Source organism: Ictidomys tridecemlineatus, chromosome 14 (genome assembly GCF_052094955.1).
Source record: "Ictidomys tridecemlineatus isolate mIctTri1 chromosome 14, mIctTri1.hap1, whole genome shotgun sequence".
In the NCBI taxonomy this organism is placed as follows: domain Eukaryota; kingdom Metazoa; phylum Chordata; class Mammalia; order Rodentia; family Sciuridae; genus Ictidomys; species Ictidomys tridecemlineatus.
Window position 1 is genome coordinate 29,080,929 of NC_135490.1, and position 16,466 is coordinate 29,097,394.

A 16,466-nucleotide genomic window follows, 5' to 3' on the forward strand; every position below is an offset into this window, starting at 1 on the left:
CGGACTGGTGATGTGGCTCAAGTGGTAGCGTGCTCGCCTAGCATGCATGAGGGACTGGGTTTGATTCTCAGCACCACATAAAAATTTTAAAAAAATCAATATATTAAGAAAATGATGGTCTCTCAGGGCCTTAAAAAATCAAAGGTAATAATGATCTTTGAAAAAAAAAAGAGAGAGAGAGAGAATAAAATCATGGTATTTGCAGGTAAATGAATGAAGATGGAGAATATAATGCTAAGTTAGCCAATCCCCCAAACCAAATGCTGACTGTTTTCTCTGCTATAAGGATGCTTATTCATAACAGGGATGGCCAGGGGAGCCTGGGAGGAATTAAGGAACTTTAGATAGGACAAAGGGGATGGAAGGGGAGGCAGGGGGAATGGGACTAGGAAAGATGGTGGATTGAGATGGACATCATTACTCTAAGCACATGTATGAAGATACAAATAGTGTGACTCTACTTTGTGTACAACCAGAGATATGAACAATTGTGTTCTATATGTGTACTATTAATTGTAATGCATTTCATTGTCATATATAACAAATTAAAATTAAAACAAGTAAAATTAAAACCAGTAGAGTTGAAGAAGGAGAATAGGAATAGGAAGGAGGGGAGAAAATTGGGGCACTGGGGACTGACATGGAGTAAATCAAATTCCATGCATGTATGATTTTGTCAAATCCAATTATTATGTATAACTATAACGCACTAATAAAAGATTTAAAAAAATTAAAAATAAAAATAAATCAGTCTATGTGTTATTTCTTTTTTCAATATTCCTTTGAACACTGCATCTCTGTTGCCCTATTTGGTATCAATATGCAAGAGACAGCAAGAACTCCACAGAGTAGTAAAAATTATTCCACTCAATTAGAAATTGAGGGACACCGAACAATTTTAGAAAGTTTTTCATGCTAGAAGATAATAGGAAACAACAACAGGAAAGAAGTGGCTGTAATCAAATAAGAGAAGGCTCAAACTTCGTGCATTTAATTAAGCAACATGAGAGTTACATTAGTAATCTGAGAGTGGTATTAATGTAGGCGTAGGTGACAAACTTGTCAATAGAATATCCTTTCATAGAAAAATGAGAGTAAAGAAGAGAAATATACATACATAATTATAAAATCATTTTAGTAATTTCTTATGAATTAAAAATTTTAAAAATGGGCTGTTACACAACAGGAAAAATAAAGTGATGACTATTTTAATATTGGAGATATGAGCAAACACTATATAATAATAGTTCAATCAACACTGGATACTACATATGACAGTGGTGCCAAAAGATTATAATGGAGCTAAAATTTTATCATCTGTGAATACATACCTGAATAAATGACAAGAACAAAGGAAACTGCAGAAGAAAATAAAGCAAAGCCTGCAATAAAAATTCACGGTGAAGAGTTTGGTAGAAGATTTTGCAGACCTCAACAACTCCCTAAAAAGTTTGAAAACATGTGCTCACACATTGCAAGATTTTCAACTGATAGGAAAGAAAGTTCATGGTACATTATCTGTTTGCACATGAATCTTTGACAAAAAAAAAAAAGAAAGAAAGAAAGAAAGAAAGAAAGAAAGAAAGAGAGAGAGAGAGAAAGAAAGAAAGAAAGAAAGAAAGAAAGAAAGAAAGAAAGAAAGAAAGAAAGAAAGAAAGAAAGAAAGAAAGAAAGAAAGAAAGAAAAGAAACAAACTGAGGAAACCACCATGGGTATGTATCTGAAAAGAGTAACCTCCCCAAGAAGAGGTACTTCAGGAAGTACCCCGGAAGAAGTCACTGTTACCAGAGGAGATGACTGTTCCATGTATTATTGCCCATGAAGAACTTCTAGTGGGACAAGATAAGGAGGTGAAAGAGAGTGATGTTGATGATCCTGACCCTTTGTAGGCCTAGACCAATGTTCTATAAATTGAATTTAGCCTAATTTACAGTGTTTATGAAGTCTACATTAGGGTATAGTAATGACCTAGGTTTTCACATTCACTCCCCATTCACTCAATCATCCAGAGCAACCTCTAGTCCTGTTAATACTATCCATGGTGGTACCTGTCCTATACAGGTATATCATTTTTTTTAATCTTATGGTATACTTTTACTGTGTATTTGAGTATATTTAGAAATATGACTATTTAGTCTAGGTGCATATTAAGCCATTCCATTTAAATTTGTGTAAGTACACTCTGTGGCACTTACACAATGATGCACGACTCAGAATGTATTCTCATTGTTATCTGATCAGTGACTCCATAACAGCATGCATGTGTGCTAATGAGAAAGAATCCAGAATAAAAACCAAATGGATGACATTAAAGAAAGAGTGCAAATTTGCTGTATCAATGTTTCTCAGTAACCAGTAGTACAAGTGCAGGATTGCCTTGAGTTAGGAACACACATTTCTCATCCAATATAACTGAAAAGATAAGATGTCTGTGGTTTCAGAGTTTGTTGGAGAATAGAAAACTGAGTTCTTTTCTTCCATTTGTTTTTAATTTTTTTCTTGTGTTTAACGAACACAGGAAAAAATGAATCAGTTGAAAATATAGTGACATATAATATGTCACTCTAATGACATATAATATGTCATTCCTCTAAAATATAGAGGAATGCTTGGGAGAGAAGAAAAGCCATGAAATATTCATTATCTAGGGGAGTAAGATGATTTCTGGGTGACATTGAGTCTACCTGAGGATGTCAATTACCTTTGTAATAAAATTTGTCAGCCTGATATTTTTTTCTTTTGCCAAACTGAGTTGTAAGAGTGCAGGCATGGGATCGATGAAGAGTTGATTAAATGAAGTCTGTGGCCCTTTGAAGCAAGTACAACAAAAAAAAGATATCAGTGACATGAAGAAAGTGAAGAGTGGTAATAATAATGATTGGAAGCCTGGCTGAAGTGAAAGATTTTGGAGTGAAGAGCATTGTTAGATAGATTTTGGTTGAGTCTGAGGGATATAAATTCACATTATAGAAGGATTCATGAAAGCTATATTATTATCAGTTATTGATGATGTTTTGCTATAGGCCAAGGGTTGAACACATTCAGATTGAATTATGTACATTTTTTTGCAATAAGTTTTCATGGCAATACAGTTTTTAAAAAGGCAAAACAAAACCTTTCAGCAAATCATTGGATCCCAATAATATTTATACTGTAATTTGGAGCCTTTCGAAAAAATAATACATATTACTTGATAATATGTCACAGTTACTTATTAATGAGGTATTAAGATGCTAAAGAGCTTCCTAGATCTTGGAATCAATTTGACACTTTCATTCTTATTTCCTGTCCCACATTAATTTCAAGGCATACTTTATTTACAACAATCACTGAAGAACCAATTTTGCAGAGATATAAAATGATGAAAAAGAATGTAGTATGATCCAGTGTGAAAAGTATAAACTATATTGAGATTGAAGTTTGCACTTGCACTGTTCTTTTCATTTTGCTGAAGTTCCATATGGTGCAGGAGTTTAGGATTTATGAATAGAAGAAATGACTGTACAAATGAGTTGGTCTGGTAGAATGATGTTTACGCCCATTAAAAAGGAAGAATAGAAGACACTGTTGCCAGTGTATGCAGATGAAAATTTAGGAGAATTTTGAAACAACTAAGACAGACATTGTGTCTAAGAGAGGGACATTGAGCTAGAGGATAGAACCACCAAAAAAATATGGAAAATAACTCAAGTATAAATATATGACAATTAGGGGTACTGGGTGATATAATATGATGACATGGGAATAAAAACAGGGAGTTTTAGAGAGAAGCACAGGGAGGAAGAATTAACATTGCACATGGTAACAAACAAAAGATGCCTCTCATTCCAAGCCCAAAGGTATGAAGGTATAAAAAAACAAACAAACAAACAAATAAAAGCCACCACTTGTGCAGGATTCAAGGAAAACGTGTCCTCCAGGAAAGTCAAATTCACTGTAGAGAGGAGAGTACGTGGCAGACATAAAGATTAGGGGCCTTGGGCTGGGATTGCAGCTCAGTGGTCGAGCACTCGCCTAGCACATGTGAGGTCCTGGGTTTGATCCTCAGCACCCCATAAAAATATTTAAATGAGTAAAATAAAGGTATTGTGTCCAACTCCAACAAAAAATAAATAATAAAAAAATATTTAGGGGCCTTGATATTCTAAGAACTTCTGGAGTTGGAGAAGAGTATGAAAGAGAGATACATAGAATATTCAGATCACATAGATATGAGAGTCTGTGAGATGAAGCTGACCCGAGTTTCTGAGACTTCCTGTTTTAACTACATGAACAGGAACTAACAGTCTTGGTGGATTGGAACAGGCCTAACAGTGTTGGTGGATTCAAGGCTGAGCCCACACTGTGGTACTATGAGTGAAAGGAGAGATGATAAGGTGACTATCTGGCTCTCTCCTGATTCCTATACATAGAAACACATAGGCCTGAGGAAGTAGATTCTTATTTCAATGATCCTGTTTCTATTTTTTTTTTTTAAGGGTACCAGGATTGAACTCAAGGGCACTCAATCATTTCGCCACAACCCCAGGGCTATTTTGTATTTTATTTAGAGAAAGGATCTCACTGAGTTGCTTTGTGCTTTGCTATTGCTGAGGCTGGCTCTGAACTTGCAATCAGGAGATTGCCTCAGCCTCCCGAGCCTCTGGGATTATAGGGTCCAGCCTGTACTGATTCTTTATTGACCCACTTTGCTGAAGATAAAGGCCCTAGTGGAGGTAGGCATTTTCCCCCAGGATGAGAGTGAACCCATTCCACTCTGTTGAAAAGGGAGCTAGCTTCCACTACATTCTTAGGTTACTCTTGACCACTGATGGTGGTACCGAGCTCAGCCTGGAAACCATCATGGCATTCTGATATTGACCCCCACTCTTTAACCCTCAATGAAGGAAAGGAAGATTAGAAAGGCGTGGTCTTATTCATGGTGTAAATCCTCTCTGATATTTGATTTGGGTAGACTCCTAGAAAATATGGCCTCATTTTGGTGATGTACTCTTGACTTCACTGAGGGGAATCATGAATGAACTGCTATTGTCTTGACTCTCCACTCAGTAAGTGGAGGGAATAATTGATTGGGTGATTAAAAAATAATTTATTACTAAAAAACCAAATTTATTATGTAGAATTAAAACAAATAGAAGGATAATCTATTTAGTTTTCTTTTCAATTGTCTCATCCACAGAACAAGCATGGTTTTTTAAAGTCATGAAATTCGTATTAAGCAGAAGAGAAATTTACACTCTATGCACATTTTTCAAAAGCTGACACTAAAATACATTCTGTACCTATTGTTTTTTCAAAAGTGTGGAGTGTAGAAATGAAATACATCAAGAGTATTACTGTTAATGCTAGGCAAAAGACAATAAGAGAGGCAGTGATGTTTGTAAGAAGTATATAGAAGCATTATGAAGAATTCTCCTACCGGCTGAGATGAGCAAAGTATAATGCATAAGGTGACAGCTCTCTATGCCATATTGAGAAGATAAATGATGTGGGTTTAAGAGAGTCTAGCTAAGTTAATGCAATAGTTTAGGATCACCCCGTATTAAATTCAGGGGCCTGCTAAGAAAGACTACATCAGAATTTAACTATCACTATTTTAACTATTTATTTGATCTTTTCTGAACTTTCTCTTTTCTCACTTTGTTTCCTTGTCTTACTTGTTCCTGTAATTATTCCATTTTTCTTTACATATGCATATTGTTTTGTTTATATATTTTACTTATTATTCTTTCACCATACAGAACTTTATATATATATATATAAATATGTATACACACACACACACTATCATGCTAGTCAATTAAAACTGCAATTTAAATTTTACAAAAGCAAGATAATGATGTACCTTTAACCTGTGCTCCTTCCTCTCTGATCTTCAGATTGGCTAGGAATTAAATCTTTCAAAGACTATGACTTATAAACCTGTGAATTTTCATGAAAGCAGAAATCAAGACACGAATTCAATATAATGACCTAGAATTACAAAACAGTGATGTACTATAACTAAAGTATACAAATGACTTTTAAAAGTTTCATTTTTAAATTCACTTTCATTTTATACTTGTTATATATATTTAATAATGAAATTAACAATAAGTGACAAACATTTAAATTTTGAGGTTATTCTAATATTGGTAAAGTATTAACACAGTTTGAAATAACAGTTTTGTCAAACAAAAAGAAATTATTCTATTAAACTATAACTTGGGAGCCAATGACCAACATTTTTGCATTCTTCCTCTCCCATCTTTAATTTCCTCAGCCTCTAGAAACCTGAATTCTATTCTCAACCTCTATGAGATCAAAGTTTTAGAATCATTATATGAGTGAAATGTGACACTTGTTTTTCTGTGCCTGTTTTATTTCACTTAACTAATGCTCCCACAACTAAATGTTATCTTACTTAAATAATGATCTCCCAGTGTTGATTTTAATCTTTATGATGTCTGAATAGTATTCCATTGTGTATATATGCTCTTTTCTTAATCTACTCATCAGCAGATTGAAGGACACCTAGGTTATTTGCATTTCTTAGATTCTGTGAATAGTACTGTGATGAATGTGGAAATGCAGAATATGTCTTCTACATATTGATTTCATTTCTTTTTGATGTACACTCAGAAGTTAAGAAGTTCTGGTGTGCTACTGCACAGTAGGGTGAATATAGAAAACAATATGTCCTGCAAATTTCAAAAAACAAGGAGACAGGATTTTGAAAGTTTTAACCATAAAGAAATGATAAATGCTGAGAAGACAGATATGTGTAACCTGAGTATGCGTAACATTCTACAATGCATACATGTATAGATACATTATATAATAACTCACTAATATATACCATTTTATATTTTTTAATTTCAACTGAAATAAATTTAAAACAACAAAAATCAAAGAGTTCCAACATTGGATACTGCAAATAGACTCAGGCTGAATATTTGACATGTACTGATAAAATGACAGTTAACTGTTATACCTCATCATATAATCAAGTAGAGTTGTGTGCTACATTGCTCTCATGAGTAATCCCTGGGTTTATAATTCTGCCTCAGCGTATTTATTCAGAATTGCAGTGCTTATTGTGTACATTGATTATGTGCCCTCAACAATGTCTTTAAAAATGGTTAAATAAAGAAAGATTAACAGGAACATGGAATGAAACTAAGCTATGCAGAGACTCTGCTTTTGTGGCAAAATAAACAGACCCAGTGTTGATTAGCATTATGTTGGTATTACGATCTCTTTAAATATGATTTATGAAAGAGAGTCTTCTGGAGGAGGAGGATATGCAGTATCTTAATTAAGAGTTTTTCAAAGAACAAAACCTTCTGATGTATAACACTCCCACCTTATCTAGTCTTGCAGGTTTGTAGGATTGTTTTGTATTTGTGATTATATTTTTAAAACTTCATGCAAATGTGTTGTTGAAACTACAAGATTCATCTATTTTTTTCTAATGTGTATCAGAGTATTTATTATATGTGACACCTGGAAGCAAAATACTATTCTAGTTATTCTATCTAATTGTTATATCATTCATTATTGAATTTGTATTGCATCTCGATGCAGCAATATATGATCTAAAATCTAAAAAGCCTTAAGGAACTTATTACCATCAGGAGAGTACAACAAGTAATAGGAAAAACTTAGTCACTTAAATGTAGTCTGCTACCTTCCGAATGATGATTGCTGTACCTGAATTCCAGTATGAATCAAATCATAAAGATAATCAAATCCTTACATAGATGTTTTCTATTAAAAAAGGGGGGAACTCACCTGATTTTGACTCTTGCAATTTTAATATTCAAACTAATGTGTGAATAAGTTTCATACATGATCTACTATATTTTTGTGTAGAAAAAAATAAAAGAATATGAGCTCTTCACTCATTACACAATATAACACAATGTAATGATATACTCTCTTACAAGTAACTCAAATATAATTCACACCTTAAGTGAACTGATCAGATAGAAATGATCTAAAAAATAGTAAGGATTTAACAACAAAGTGTATTGTGAAGTTCACAGGTTTTTTTTTTTTAACTCGGTTTAAATATAATCATTAAAATTGAGAAAATTCTGAAACTGAGATAGTTTGACTTGTTAGCCATTGGATCCATTGTATTCTGTTTTTAATTATGAGTGATCAAATGACTTAAGAAAGCAATTATTAAAATTTTTGTGTCTATTCTAACTATTGCAAAAAAATGAAGTTTGTGACTTCACATATTTCTACACTTTTAAATCGTATAAACATATTAATGTATCTGGAACAGTAAGTTACCTTCATATCAGAAATTCACTACATGTCCTTTTGATGGGGGACAGACAGATGTGAATGGTGTGAACACAGGGTAAGGAAATAATTCTGTAAAATGGGCCCAATGTACTGACTCCACATTCTTTCTTTTCCAAGAAGCAATTTCCCTATAGCCCTGCCTGACTTAAGTGGACAGGATATGTCACATTCTTCAGAAAACTACCTATTACCTGCAGGATAGATGCAGACCCAAAATAATGGCAATAAGAGGAACATAAGTTACCTGAAGGGTAAGACTTTTTTGACCCTTTTCCACAACCGAGATCCCCAAACTTAGGGAGGTAAGAATAATTCCTCCAAACCATAAAATCTGTAAGAATTTAGGCTTAAGAATTCAATCAGAGCTGCTCAGCACAGACCAAGGGGAACTAGAGTGGTCATGATAGTAAGGACTTGAAAGTCTGATATTATCCTGGTGTTAGTGAAAAGATGGACCTGGGCGGGACTCTGGAAACTTCCCTGGGATCCCCAATAAAAACAGGATGTCTGAGTGACACATTGTCTCTCTCTACTCTGAGAGGATCCACTTTCTCCCTTGAGTATGTTCCCTTTCCCTTTTCCTGTCCCTTCAGTGGAATTCACACCTATTGCTTTGAGTGACATGTCTGAAATCTTTCTCATTTGAATTGCAAGTGAGACTGTATTGAAAAGGCATCTTCACGCTGCCTCATTCTCCCAGAAGGTCCCAGCCCTGTAACAGTTTGCATGTTTTCTACAGTCAATTCTGGGTGAAGATCATTTTACAACTACTGTCAAACCAGAGGATTTCTAAGTGGCCTAGCTACTGTGTTGTAATTGGGGGAAAATGTCTATACATAAAAAGGAAACTTTAAAAAAAAAAGTCAGTTGTGTTAATATTGAGAAATACTGCCAAACAAATTGTCAGATCTTTTAATGCTTTCAAGGAGTGATAATGCAGATAGAGTTAGCAAGAATAGCATATAGCTTTGGAGTCAGGAAGACCCAGAATGGAATTCTACCTCTGCCACTTCCTACAGTTGTATTTGAGCAAGTACTTGAATTCAGAATTCAGTTTAATCTGTGAGCTAGAGATAGAATCTTCAAATTGTTTGGGAGAATAATAATAGCTATTAAGTACTTGGAATACTAATGTGAAGTAAGTAGTTGCAATTTTGTTTATTTTGCTGTTGTCATCTCCTTCTTAGCCATCAATAATATTACCATCATCATCATCACCATCAGCATCATCATCAGCATCATTATGACCACTTTTTTGAGGAAAGTCTCCAATAATTAGTTCACTTACAACTTTTAATAATACAATGATGCCTCACTAAAATGGGCATACTGGAGACTCCACCAATTTGCCAATTGCTTCACTATGAAGCTTATATAGAAATCAATAATCAAAACATAAGGGTCTAGCAATATAAGAGCTTATGTTTATGATTCAAGATGATCTCTAAGCAATTTAGGCAGTTGTCACTACCCTGAAATTCTATGTTTTCTTGTGTACTCTCCTTACTGGGCAGTTGTTTCCCTCAAGAATAAAATATAATTTCTTCCAGCATCATATCTACATTACAGATGGAATAGAAAACAAAAAATAGAGACATAAATAGAGGAAAATTATATAAACAACCAAGCCTGCCCCTACCATCAGCTTGTTGAGAGCCTGGTTTGGGGCTTCTGCTTACATGTCATTAAAAGAGTAAGGTCACCTGACTGTTCCTAGCTGGAATGGAGACTTCAAGGGCTGACAATAGAACATTCGGTTCATGTAAGTAGAAAGAGGGCAAGAAATCCCTGCTGAGATGTGACCCAGTGTGTGTTGCCACGGGAGAACAGAATAAGACTGATGTAACCTAGGACAGAAATCAGCTAGTCCCTGGGTCTTCTTGAGAATTATTTCAGCTTCTAGAAATATGTTCCTGGATTGAAAGAGAAAACACCAAACTAAATAAACTAATAATCGGAAGGTCCTGCTGAGGAAGAAATAGAGATATTTATTTTCAAAAAAGCTTTTAGTAGTTTGAATTTCTTGGGGGAAAGAATAACTCATGGCTATCTAGATAATCATTTGTTTTATTGTTAAAATTTTGTTGAGATAATTGCAGGCACACCTGAAATCATTAGAAAGGGTAAGGAGGAGGAGTTCCATGTAGTCTCATTCCAGTTTCCCATCATGATCACTTTTCTCTTATAAACTCTAGGACATACAACAAAAATGCGAGATTATTATTCAGATTTCTCCAACTTTACTTGTATTCATTTGTGCATGTATGTTTGTGGGTGTGTTTACCTCTATACAATTTTATCCATGGGTACATTTGTATATTCAATAGAAGAGTCAGGACATAGAACAGGTACATCAATCATCACAAGGCTTCTCAAACAGCCTCAACACCACTTCAAACCCTACCTTGTGGCAATCACTAATTTTTTCTCCATATCTAAAAGTTTCTGTTTTAGAAAATGTTTTGTAAACGAACTCATAATGTGTATAACCTTTTGAGAGTGACTTTTTTTTTCAGTTTCAACCAAGTTGTTGGGTATGTCAATAATTTGTTCCTCTTTATTACTGAATGTTTATTTTGTGCTCTAGATGTTTATACATTATTTATTATTTATTTATTTATTTAGTGACTGCAGTGTTCTTCGTATTATTCTTTTGATAGATACAGAATACAAACGATATTCATCCTTGGTAACGATGAGTTTTCTCTATTTTTATTTTTTTTTAGACTTTTGAATGATTTAGAGTTTTATTCCATTTACTTTCATTATCAAGATTTTGGTGGCATTTTCTATTTTTCTATTCTAATTTTCATTGACTCATACTCTGTTCTGCTCTTTATTTCCTTTTCCTTTTATGTGACTTGGGCTTTGGGGCTCTTCTTTAAAGACTCTTACCTGGGATCTTAAATTATTAATTTTCTCACATCTAAGGTGAACATTAAATGTTATTAATTTCCCGCCAAATACTACTTAACTTCAGCTGTATTTTCAGCTTCATTCAGGTCTATATTATCTATATTGGTGACTATTTCATGGATGCTTGAAAAAACATTTGGTTTTTGGGAAAATATTTTTTATAGGCAAATTAGATTCTATTGGTAGATTTTGTTGTCCAAAACTTCTAAATATTTGGTAATTTTCTGTCCAGTAATTGTAATGATTGCTGAGAAGAGATAATTGAAACCACAAACAACAACTGTGAAATTGTCAATTTCTCCTTTAAAGCCCAGTAGTTTTTGCTTCATATATATATTGGAGTTTTCATATTTTATACTTATCTCAATCATTATGTTTTCCTGATGGAAATATCTTTTAATTCTTACATACTATTCCTCTTTGCATTTAGTAATTTACTTTTCCCTCACTGAATTACCAAATATTAATACAAACTTGGCTTTGTAATTAATATTTACATTACGTTTTTACTTTTTCAAAAAAAGTCAATCTATGCTGTTGAATCTGAATTTGGTGTGTGTTTTTATGGACAGTATAGAGTTCAGTCATGTTTTTCCCTTTACTGTGTTATTCTGTGTGTTTTAATTAGCTCATTTAGATAATTTATAATTAGGATAATTTATTGAGATGCTATAGCTCTGCCATTGTATTTGTTTTGTTAATTCATTTTATTTTCTTTTAGTGTTGTGCTCTTTTTGTTGTTGTTGTTGTTGTTTGTTTTTTATTCTACTTCTGTGAGATACTTGAACCTTTTTTTTCATGTATATTTACTTAGAGTGTTTTTCAATGTCTCTTGGATCTTTAAAATAAAAATTTTTAAATTCCAAACCACATTTCTAATTTCATCCTTGCTACTACAGGGGAAAGTATTTTAATTATCTTAAGAAACTGAAAACTTAATTTGTCAAAATCACTCCTTGGTAAACACAGTTTATGCAGATGCCTATCTATACTACCTCCTAAATTTAGGGTAAGACATTAATTTTTCAGATATGCAAATGATAATAATTAGCTATTTTTCTTCTGTATGTCAAATTCTATTTGCTTTTATAAAGCAATGCCATAAACCTGTTGCTTTTGTTAGTAGGGCATGTTAATTATCATGCATCAAGAAAACTTTTGTAGAAACCTATATGTGTAAAGATTGCTTATGTCCCCATAACCCATGATCTTAGAGCTGGTGTTAATTTGATGTCCACCATACCCTCTGTCAAAACATGTAGTCATCTCCAATATTGTGCCTTCCCTTCTTTCTTAACATGCTGTAGCACTTCTGAGTGTTTGCTGGGAAAAAAAAAAGAAGCCTTTGTTTCTAGGCTTTCTTAAATTTACTTTTGACCAAGATGCTAATTCTAACAAACAGGATGTAAAAAGTAAGTGGAATATGTACCCTTAAGAGAGGAGTTCTTAAAGAGAACATCAGAGTCTTCTACTTCTTCTCTGTTTCCCATTAGCTACGTTTCTGGATTCAGTTGGAGCCAACACAACTGTTTTGAACAATGATATATTGGTAAAAGTTCAGAAAGCAACATAAAAGACAAGTTAGATCCTGTGGACCAAGGTCCTAGACTTGCTGTGATTATGTTAAAGAGAAATAAACTTGTGTCACGTTAAGGTATATTTATGTTTTATATCAATAGCAGTTCATCATGCTAATAATATACTGCTCAATACTAGTTACACTTAAATGCCTCTTCTATATGAAAACTTGCTGTATTCATATAAAGTATCTGTAACACTTATTATTATATAGCAACAATTCAATCATTTAAAGACTATATATTATCATTTTACATTTTTGCTTACAGCATTTCAATAACTTGCCACTTATATTAAGTTCGAGGCCAAATGATTCACAATATTTTCATCATTCCATTGAATGAGTCACTGAAGCATGCCTCCTCAACTCAACAATCTTGGTACTTTCTTCTTCTTCCTTACTTCTTTCAGCTCTCAAAATTGCAGCCTTATTTTGTAATTAGTTATATTACATTCTTGAACATGTTTTTTCTATCATGATTTGCTTCTCCTACAGATTCTCCTGCCAAATTTCAAACTCTGATGTTTTCTATATCTTTTATTCAACTTATCATTTTTAACTTCTCAGATCAAATATTTGTTCCTTAGAAAAAATATTCTTGATACCTTTGTTGATATAAGATACTTTTATTTAATACTTTCATTAAGATACTTTCCTTACAACCTCAGTATCACCTACTCTTTCAATTCAAGTCAATCTGTCTCTGTTTGAATAGGAACTTCACGTATGCACAGTTTATATTTCTTGCTTTTTCCTTTGATGATATTACCAGAACAACATTTAGAATGTAATAGATTACATTCTAAATGTAATCTATTAAAGTTTTTAAATGGATAAAGTTAAAGTTTTTAAATGGATGACTGAAAACAAACTGATGAACTATTCTTTTTATAAATATGAATTTTGATACTTGGTTCACAGACCTTCTCTTTACAACATGTTATGTAAAAACATGCTTAGGTAGCTTAAAGATCTCTGGAATACACACTTTGTAGCTTGGTCTCTCTGCTTCTTGAACAACTAGTCCGAACTTCCCCATTCTGTTTCATTTATATAATATCACCATCCTACCATGAAGTTTGATATGGCCAAAATGTCAACCATGAAGCACTTTGAAAAAAGCCACCTGTATTTTTTTTCTGAATTATTTCCACTTCATTATTCTTAACATTAATACGATTGTAATTTTCTGTTTTGAAAACCACCACTGCACTGGATTATGTCACAGGTAATTTGTAAACTACTACAGAATATACATCAGGAAAAAAAATGCAAACCTAGATGTAGACAGCTATCAGTGTTCTGTGTGACTGCTGCTAACCTGCTGACTGGTTTGGACAGCATCTCTCTTCAAATGGGGCTTTGTTATTGGCCAGATATTTAATGTCCCTTAAGTGTTTTGTCTTTGATTGTGCACCTAAAAATACTTAACTCCAAATCCAGGCAAAGGATTTAGAATCTTTTCCCTTGAAATACCAGAATTATATACAGGTTACATAAGGAGATAATAAGCAAATGGGAATTAGGAATTTTTCATAATCTGTCAATTTATTTTGTCAACAATGTCATCAATGAATTGTTTTCTATTTTGGCATCTCCACATATTAGTATTACCTTTTCTCATAGTGATGAGATAGTTTTAGCAATTCTAGGCATTATTTGAAGACAGGATGATATACAGTGAAGAAGAGACATGTTTCCCATTATAAAAATACTTGCATCATCAAGGAAAATCTATCCCAGAGGCTGACCAGAATATTTCTGTTCCAGAGGGTAATACTGAGGTTTACATACAACATCCATCTAATGGATAGCAAGGAGAATGAAGCCATAGTGATCTATTAGATTATCTGAGGTTCTTTATTTGGAATAGGGTAGTTAAGACTTTCTTTAAGTAAACATATGGTGAACAGGTAGACACCTCCATAATATTATACTTTGATACGAAAAAAAAAAAAAGGAAAGAAAGAAAATTTGGTTCTTGATGAACCAACAAGAGGAAATTGGTGTGGAAAACTTAAGGAAGCAAGGGTTTGAAGAGGGAGAATGTGGTTAACTAAATACAGAGATACTGATATAAAGTAAGACACAGAAATTAGCAAAACTATTGCATTAGCAAGATGAACATCATTAATAACTTTGGTCAAAGACATTTATGACCTGGTGGGGGAGTTCATTCTTGGAAAGTTGTTACACTATCTCAAAAACAACACTTTTTACGAGATATTAAAGTGCAAAGCTGATTCTGCTACACTCACACATCAATGCTTTTTAGTTGTCAGCTGACCAAGCTAGCAAGATGAGCTGGGTTTAAAGGAGCTGGCTGTATCAATAACTAAGAAAATGATGAAGAAACCATGCAACAAGGGTGGGACTGCTCAGTAACCCCAAGCATCAGCTCCACGCTGGACAGCTCTGGAAAGAGAGAGTGCGGATTCTTTTTATTTTATGGGCGGAGGGTGGGGGGCACACACAAGGGAGGTTCAATGGAATCTTCTTCACCAAATAAGGTAGGGACTAGAGTTTCATGATGTCTTGTGGACAGCAGACTGATTATCATCTTGGCAAGTCACACCCATCTCAGGTACTGCGTGGAATCACAGGCAGAGGGAGAGGAAAGGCACATTTGTGTGGCACAGCCCAATGAGTGCACAACGCCAGACCAGTCCCCTCATATGCTTAAATGCGCATAGTTCACACACACAGCCCATGGATGGCTGGCTACAGCTTTTTGCCTTAGAAGAAGAAAAAGGAAATAGAATATATCCAAAGATTAAAAGGACAGAATTTCTTGTGTTGACCTTAAATAGACGGATTAAGTGTGTGCTATTTCTTGAGCCACTCTAGTTGGACTTCAGGAAAATAACATAAAAACAATCCTTTGAAGAAACACCTTATAAATAATGGTTGTTTTTACTTTGGATGGAAATACAATTTTATGGCATCTTGTGGAATTTATATTATACATTTATCCTAAAAAGACAGATTTTTCTATAAGACAACAGATGAATTCCCTAGAGGTTATTCAGCACTTTCTGCATAGTTATACACAAAGAATACTTTAAGAACATGATGTAAGAGAGGCAGTTAGTTTTAAGGAAGGTCTAGTGTTGAACACTTAGAAAAAGAGTATTTTAAGAACTGTTGTGAATATTCATAATATCACATTAGCATATACAATTATTGTCAGCTCCATAACTAAGCATGCTGTTATCTCTCTAGCATAGTTAATATTTCATAAAATGTTCTGATACACTGCAGGGTTACCAACACTGTCTTTAATGTAACATTTTTCTTTGAAGGACTGAAACCAAGCGGTCTCTCTAGGGCATCATAAATCTTAGTTTTCATTTAGAATATAGAAACCATAAAGAACATAAAACAATATTTAAGCCTCAGAGAAGACCAATTTCCAATACAAAATGGGATTGTTATGACAGTAAAGGAATGAGCAGATGAGAATAGGAACACACCAATTTACACAAGGCTGCCAGAAACAAAATAAAGGAGGCCCAGGAGCCCTGGGGACCATACATGATAGAGCAGTGACCAGGAAACTGAAATGGTCCACAAGGACTCCACTTTTTTCAGCCATCTGTAAAAAGTACTATAGAATATAAAAATTTACATGATATCGCTAAAGACAGATGCTCAAATGATTCTAAATTGTAGA